This window comes from Armigeres subalbatus, chromosome 3 (assembly GCF_024139115.2).
Source record: "Armigeres subalbatus isolate Guangzhou_Male chromosome 3, GZ_Asu_2, whole genome shotgun sequence".
In the NCBI taxonomy this organism is placed as follows: domain Eukaryota; kingdom Metazoa; phylum Arthropoda; class Insecta; order Diptera; family Culicidae; genus Armigeres; species Armigeres subalbatus.
Window position 1 is genome coordinate 340976775 of NC_085141.1, and position 7726 is coordinate 340984500.

Here is a 7726-nt window from a genome sequence, read left to right on the forward strand (position 1 = left end):
GAAGGAATTCCGAAGAGTGTTTGAATTTTTTCGTCGTTTCCCTACGTTTCTGTCTAGGTGCAAGCTTCGGAGACGATGTCAGCTCTGTCCCCGGCTACTAAAACTGCAGGTCACGCTCGGAATGCAATTTGATAAATGGCGTGTGAAAATGGGAACTTTGGCACGGTGGAGAAGTTTGTAGATCGGTACGTATGTGGATTATGGTTCAGCAAGACAGATAAATTGAATAGAGGCTATAGAATTGGTTCATGAAAGGGTTGATAAGAAATCAATTTAGCGAAGCAAATATTGTGGTTGAAAATGATTGGGAGTGAAAAATCTACCAAGGACTTGGTCTCTATAATACTGCACTTTGAAAGCAATGGCAATTCCATGAAAGCCTTTTCAGCGATGTTACAATTTTAACATTCGTACATTTTACAGCAAGCACAATAATTCTCTATAACATGTAGTCAACAACAGCCCAGCAGCGTCATGTTCATGTTCTTTTACCAGCCAACAACTTTTTGTACATCCTCTCGTACCACCGCACGGCGAGCAGCCGCCAGCCTCCGCTGAACCATCCAACATCCCATCTCGGCAACACCAAACAACCCCACACAACTATCGAAGTGCAAAGCTTGTAACACATTTGTGGTACAAGCGCTTACACAGACCTTGTCGGACTACATCCCCTCTTCCGGTGCTTCCTCCTCCGTTATTTCTCGTGAATTGTAAAGTTCGATGTTGGTTTGTTGGTTGTTGGTAGCCGGTTGTAGTACATTGGATCCGGAGGCGGTGCTCTCACATGGCTCTCTTCCAGTTCCAGCAGAAACATTGGAAGCTAGCTACCCAAACATGACCGGTATCGAGAAGGGAAAAAACATCGGCGATTGTTTCACCTATTGGAATTTTGCTCGCTATTGTTTGGATTTGGGTTGAGTTCAAAAAATCACTGAATTCAATTCAAAAGTAGCATTGCTTACGTGTACATAAATTATAATCGGTGAGGTCAAATTAGAAAATGACACTTTTCTCACAGCTTGGAAAAGTCAAATGGCGGACAAAGGTCGGTTACAAATATTCTAACTGCACTGAAACAGCTGTTCTAAGCCAATGTCCGCTGTTTCCCATATGGTGTACACCAGTTCCAGCAGTGCTCGCTCGCTGCAACGGACCATCCGGTTCATCCCGTTTACCATTTAAAATACATGACTGTAATTAAATCCGTGTCAAAAGTTGTAATTGCATTTGCCTTCGCCGAACGGGGGGGACGTTGGTTGGTAGATCGCATAGTTCCGTTGGGCCGCTTGGAACTGGCGAGCTAAACTAAGTTGACCAGCTGACCCGAGGGGTGGTCATACAGTATTCAGAGTTCTTGATGTTACAAAGGTTCTGCGGTTGCTCTTTGCTCAGCCCAATAGCTGGCGAACGGTGGCACAAACTTGAACTGCATATGGGCTGTGCTGTGCTGTTGCGGTGTCAAAGGTGTCAAGAAGTCACTACCGTTCTCGGTTTCGAAGCAAAGTGCATTGTTGTGCAAGATTGTGGTCATCACTAGTCATTAAATGGAGGGATGGTGCTTAGCGGTTATTGCTAGAATTTCTAATTCAATATGAGATGCTAATGTACAATTGACTGCATAACGAGCGAACCGAGTTTGTCGTAGTGGAAGATATTTCGAGAAAGTTTTGGGCGTCGGATCACCTGCTCTCATATCATCATCAAATGCAATAAGTCATAAAATAGCACTTATTATCTATCATCACTACATGAACCTGAGACATTTTGAGCTTTACTTTTGAAGTAAAACCAACCGATTTGTTGATCCAAGAAGCTATTTTATCGGAACGTCTGCATTGCTTATTTTGTCAGAAAACATCGTAAGCAATTCCCAACAAACAATTTTAGCATAACAAGCTAGTTTTTTAGCTGAAGAAGACTATGTTTGGTCATATAAGCACCTCACCCATCTCCAGTGGTTTTTGGGTTGAATATTTCTCCGAAAATCGAATTCTACGCCACTAAATTCCCATGTTCTGTCACCGAAAGATTCGGCATTTAGCATATGTTGGGTCATGTAAGTTCTTATGTCCGCCCAGGTCCGTTAATTTTAAATCTCAGAATCAAAGCGTGAGTAGTCAGTTCTTCTTCTTTTTCTTATTGGCATTACATCCTCCACACTGGGATTTTGTGTATAATACATTTGGAGCGAGTGTGAATCTTTTTAGCTCGTTAGAAATTTTCTCAAGGATGAAAAAAGATTGTAGTAGTCATGTCTCGCGAACTGACGTGTTTTTTCAACATCAGTTTTTTTGCAGCCGGTTTTTTTTTTCGTAATAGTAATTGAATTGTGAAAGTTTACAAATGGATTTTCTTGTGTATCTTGCTGACATCAACAGCTTAGAAAGGACTATAAATGGACAGGACAACTAAAATTGATTAACCGGTAGGTTAGTGCCACTTAGCTGCAGAAGGTTTTCCTCTAGGACCACCTGAACTTAGTTCCATATGAATTAATTTACTACGAAGACGAAGTAGAACCAAGGCACGTGACTCACTAAATAGAAGAAATTCCTGCATGAAACAGTTGTCTTGAAAATCCGTACTTTCGTGACTATGTGAAGAATATTACTATGTAAGAGTGGCGCAATAATACAGGAAGAATATAATAAAAAAGAAGAAGTAAAATAAAATGTGATAGAGCGCTCAAACACATTGAACCAACGAAGATATGGCTCAGGGAAGTGCTGCCGAAATTTGCACCTAGGTTAAATTGTCGGCAGAAACCCTCTCTCCATTCAGAAACGGTCCCGAACACCACAGGCACATCAGTCAGCTGCTAAACTTCAGGTGAAGAACTTTTCAATCTTCAACTCTGCTGGGTCCACCACGAACCGATGCAATGGTAGATACAAGAAATCACGAGGATAGGGCAGTAAGATGCGCAAACAGACGAATTAAAATTCCAGTTATTTTTTGTTTTATGTCTTATACAAAATGCAAAACTAAATCCGCACAGTTCTTAAGAAATGTCTCCGGAATTTGTTTTACGGATTGTATTAGGAATTCCTTTAGGATTTATTTAATTTCCTGAGGTATTCCATTGGGAAACCATTTGGAAATTTTGCCAGAAATTGCTTCGGCAATTTCCTTCGGAAACTCTAGGAAGAAATTATTTGTATTTCTTAATAATTTCCCTTTAGAATTCGTTCAGAACCTCCTCCAGGAATTTCATTTCTCCGCAATTTTTTTAAAGACAGGATCACCGTCTTCGACCAGAGGTCGCACAGACTGAACATTTAACATCTAGTATGAGACAACGAGCAGGACATCTACACAAACACCCAGTGGACCAGTGGAGAACTTCTAGCTTTACTAAAAGTTTTCTCCTTACCGGAGCGGGAATCGAGCCCACACACCACAGCACATGCGTCTAGACGATTGACGTCGCTAACCGCACGGTCACGAAGCCCAGTAACCCTTCCAAAAATTCCTCAAGACCTCTGAAAATTGATTAAGAAATTCATTTAAGATTTCTTTCGTCACATTCTTTAGGAATCCTTTGGAAATTTCATTCGAAAAATCCGTTAGGAATCCGTTCGAGAGTTCATGTAGACATTCCTTTGGAAATTCCATTAGAAGCTCCTTTGGAAATCCCTTGAGAAAATGCATTATAAACCTCTTCGGAAAACTGTCAGATACTCCCCCAAAAACTCGTTTAGTATCTCCATAGGAAACACAATTTCCGGAAGAATTCCTGAGGGGAATTCCAGAGGATTTACTAAATTTGTATCTAGAGATTTCAAATGATTTCCAGGAGAAAACTATGGAAGAATATCTGGAGAAATTTTCAAAGGCATTTCCGGGGGATTTCCCCAAAGATTCCTTGGAAGAATGACCAAAATAATTCCTGCAGGAATTTTCTTAATAACCCGAGAGGTTTCCGAAAGTTTTTCTGGAGGAATTTTTGAATGAATTCTTGAAGGATAACCTGAAAAGAGTTTTGGTAGGAATTTCTAAAGAAACTTCTCAAGGAATCCCTAAAATAATTTCCGGAAGTGTTTCGAATGAATTCCTATTTAAATATTAGAAATATTTAAATATTTGAAGGAATCTCCAAAAAAAATCCAACGAAATTTCCCGAAGAACTCTTGTTGTTTACCGAATGAATTTCAAACGGAACTCTCGGAGAGCTTCCGAAGAAGTCTTTTGAGTGTTGGTCCAGATTTTTTTTTATATTGGCCGAAATTTTTGTTCATTTTTCAAAACAATTTTGACGAAAATATTTTTAGAAGTGCAGACAAAGAGACAAACCGACGGGCCTGTCTAATTCCAAAATTGGCAACCCTAATTTAAAATCTCTTCACAATGTTATAATTGACAGTAAAAATCCTATACCATCACTACAGAAATCAATTCGCTTAAAAAAAAATAATTCTAGCATGAAAATATTGATCTTTATGATAAACATTCTCAGATGGAATGTAAACCCGAATATTGATTATAATTCGATAGCTGATAAAATTCATTTAAAAGTGCATGCTCGAGTTTGTCCACACACATGTGAGAGCTGTTGTAAAAATCATCGCACAGATGGAATTAGTGGAATAAATTGCCACGAATTTTGAAAGATTGTATAAGAAAAGGCACGTCGGTTTGGCGGTGGATTACCTGCATGTAGGCTAAAACTATGATACTTTTATGCCCAGGCAGGGCCGGATTTATGGGGGGCCGTGGCCCCGGGCCTCCACAAATCTTATGTACCAAAACCAATCTTTTTTGTACACACCAAAAAAAAATTAATTTTAAATGAGACGTATTTGGAAAAATGATTTAATATTATGAGACGTATTTTAAAAAATGACTTATTTTTACGTTCAAATTGACGCACACAAAATGAAAATATATCAAGTTTTAATTTTACATCTATTATGTCCTAATTTTGAATCTCGACTAACAAATTCACCTTATGCACACACATTTCAGTTTTCACGCAGTTTATTTCAGTGTATGGTGACGGAAAATTACATGAACCAAACTTGATCTGCTGCATGTGAAAATGTCAACGTAATCGTCGCGAGTGGTTCAAAATTTTGTGGCAAGGTAAAATAGTGAAACAATGGCGTTAAAGTGCAAAATTTGTGATGTTGAAATAGAAAATATCGACTTGTTTGTAAAACATGTCCGGTTGCATAAAAATAATAACCGTTTTGAGTGTCCTATTGACGATTGTACCGTGATTTTCAAGTCCTTCGTGTCCTACCAGAGGCACCTCCGCCAGCGCCATGTTGGTCGCAAAAAGGATTTCAAAATGGAATGTCCGGACTTATCTTGCAGTTTTGAATGCAATGATTTCAAAGCATTGACCAAACATGTTATGCTACATATATCGAAAGGACATCCGGTATTTTGTCCGTTGAAATGTCGTACCGGTAAACCGTTTACGACAACGAATAGTTTGAAGATCCACAACATGTATTACCACCGACGAATGTCCATTACGAAGGAAACGCCCAAGCCGCAATCGCCTAAGGCGGCGGAAAATAGATGTGCGGAACCTATTGACGATGGTCAGGTTCCAGAAGCATCCATCCAAGAGTCAATGAGGGGGAAGGAGAGTGAAGGAAATATGATGGAAGAGTTGTTTGTGGTTCGGAAAAGCATAGAAAAAGTGTTCGGAGCTTTGTTTCTCAAATTGGTTTCGAAAAACCACGTCACGGAAGTTGTTATTCAGGAAATCGTAGAAGCAATGGAAGAAGCGACAGCCGTTGCAAAGCAACACCTACGATTAAAGTGCGACAAAGTGTCTGAAGAAATCAACCTGTCTAATGAAGCGAAACAAAAGCTCGTGCAGTGGATGTGCTTTGACAATTTGTTCGATAATCTGTTTGGGCCTGGTGGAAAGTTCCGTTCAACTCACATGCGAAAGAAATTTTTCCAGGAAAATTTTTCATACGTTTCACCTTCGCTAGTGGAACTACAGAGAGACAGTGATCACAATAATTGTTTTTATTATTATGTTCCTATTCTAGATTCACTTTCTTCAATGTTGAATGATAGTAAAATCTACAATGCAGTCTTTCGTGATAAACTGTCTGTGCCCGGGCACATGACTGATTATGTTGATGGGCTCAAGTATAAAAACAGTCCTTTTTTCGGTAAAAAAACGATAAACTTATTCATTTACCAGGATGCTGCAGAAGTAGTGGTGAATGCCATAGGAAACGCCGCCGGGCGCCACAAATTAGAATGCGTATATATGGTTATAGGGAACCTTGATCCACATTTGCGTTGCCTATCAGAAAACATACAGCTTGTTCTGCTATGTAAATCGAAAGATTTTGCCTATTTTGGTGCAGATAAGGTATTGAGAAGACTTGTAGAAGATTTGAAAACACTGGAAGAGACTGGCATAAAAGTTACCGGTGGGGGATTTGAAGAAAGGATCTTTGGTTCGGTTTTTATAACCATGAACGACAACTTGGGAGCACACCATATTGCAGGTCTAACAGAGAACTTCTCTAGAAGCTCTTACTTTTGTAGATTTTGCTATATTGAGCACCAAGCATTCCAGGAAAACTGCTTCACTACTGCTAGCCAAAGAAACCCCCAATCCAACGCCCATGATGTCGCAATCATAAAAGACACTCCATCAGAAAAACCTTATCGAGGGGTAAAAGCGAGTTGTATTTATAATGAACTCAGCTACTTTCAAATGTTTCACTATGGCGCAGCACCTTGTGTTGCTCATGATTTGTTCGAAGGATGGGCTAATGGAGACATGTTTTTGATTTTTCGTAGACTGGTTAAGGAGAAAGTCATTTCAGTTAACTTCTTACAGGCGAGAATTAATTGTATTTTCAAACAACTTAATTTGAAAACAAAAATTGTTTTTGATTTCAATAGGAAGTCCAAAAACATTAAAGCCAAAGCTAGTGAAATATGGCACTTGATACAAATTTTGCCCCTGATATTTATTAACCGAGTAATAGATTACTGTAATCCACTGATTACAATGTTGATGCTGATTAAACAGCTTACTGATTACAATTAATTGCATATTATTCGGCAACTCGGCCGTACGAAAACCATTTTTTTGTTAAATATCTTGGCTGTGCATATGCATATTTCGAAATGGCAGTTGTTATTTGAGCATTTGATGAGTTTGATTGCCTTAACTCATCAAATGCTTTAGCCAAGCAAGCCTTTGGCACAGCAGAGTGCGATTGAATTCGCATTCTATACCGTCCCGCCCAGACAGTTACTGGGGGGCATGGAGTGCGATCCTCTCGTTTAATAAACAATGTGCACTCGCTTGGCTGTGGGTATACAATAGTAAAGCACATGTGGAGATTGGACAAATCAAGCATCCGAAAGATATTCAATTTGCAAAAAAGAGAGCTAACCGCGGTGGAGGTTGGTACTGGATTCTGATGGCTTTTCCGCAAACGTGACCTTTAAGTGGTCTTGTTGTGTAGGGGTTATCACGCCTATCTAGAGAGTAGGAGGTTGAGGGTCTGAGTCCCTCCAAGACACGTGGATTCTTTTTCGCAAATTTCATATCAATTTGTCCATTTCGAAACATATGCTGTGCATATGCACAGCCAAGATATTTAACAAGCTTACTGATATTATAACGTCACCAGTGGTTTGCGAAAATCAAATTCAATTACTTGCATCACTCATCAAAGAATATCTAGAGATAAGGACTCGAGAGTTTGATGTCCCTTTGAAGCCCAAACAC

General features: G+C 39.4%; 1 protein-coding gene across 1 annotated transcript in view; it reads right to left on the reverse strand.

The window, feature by feature from the left end:
* LOC134225846 (protein groucho-like) overlaps positions 1-7726 on the reverse strand; it is a 134192-nt gene that overhangs the window by 17455 nt on the left and 109011 nt on the right. The gene's annotated exons all lie outside the window — the stretch shown is intronic.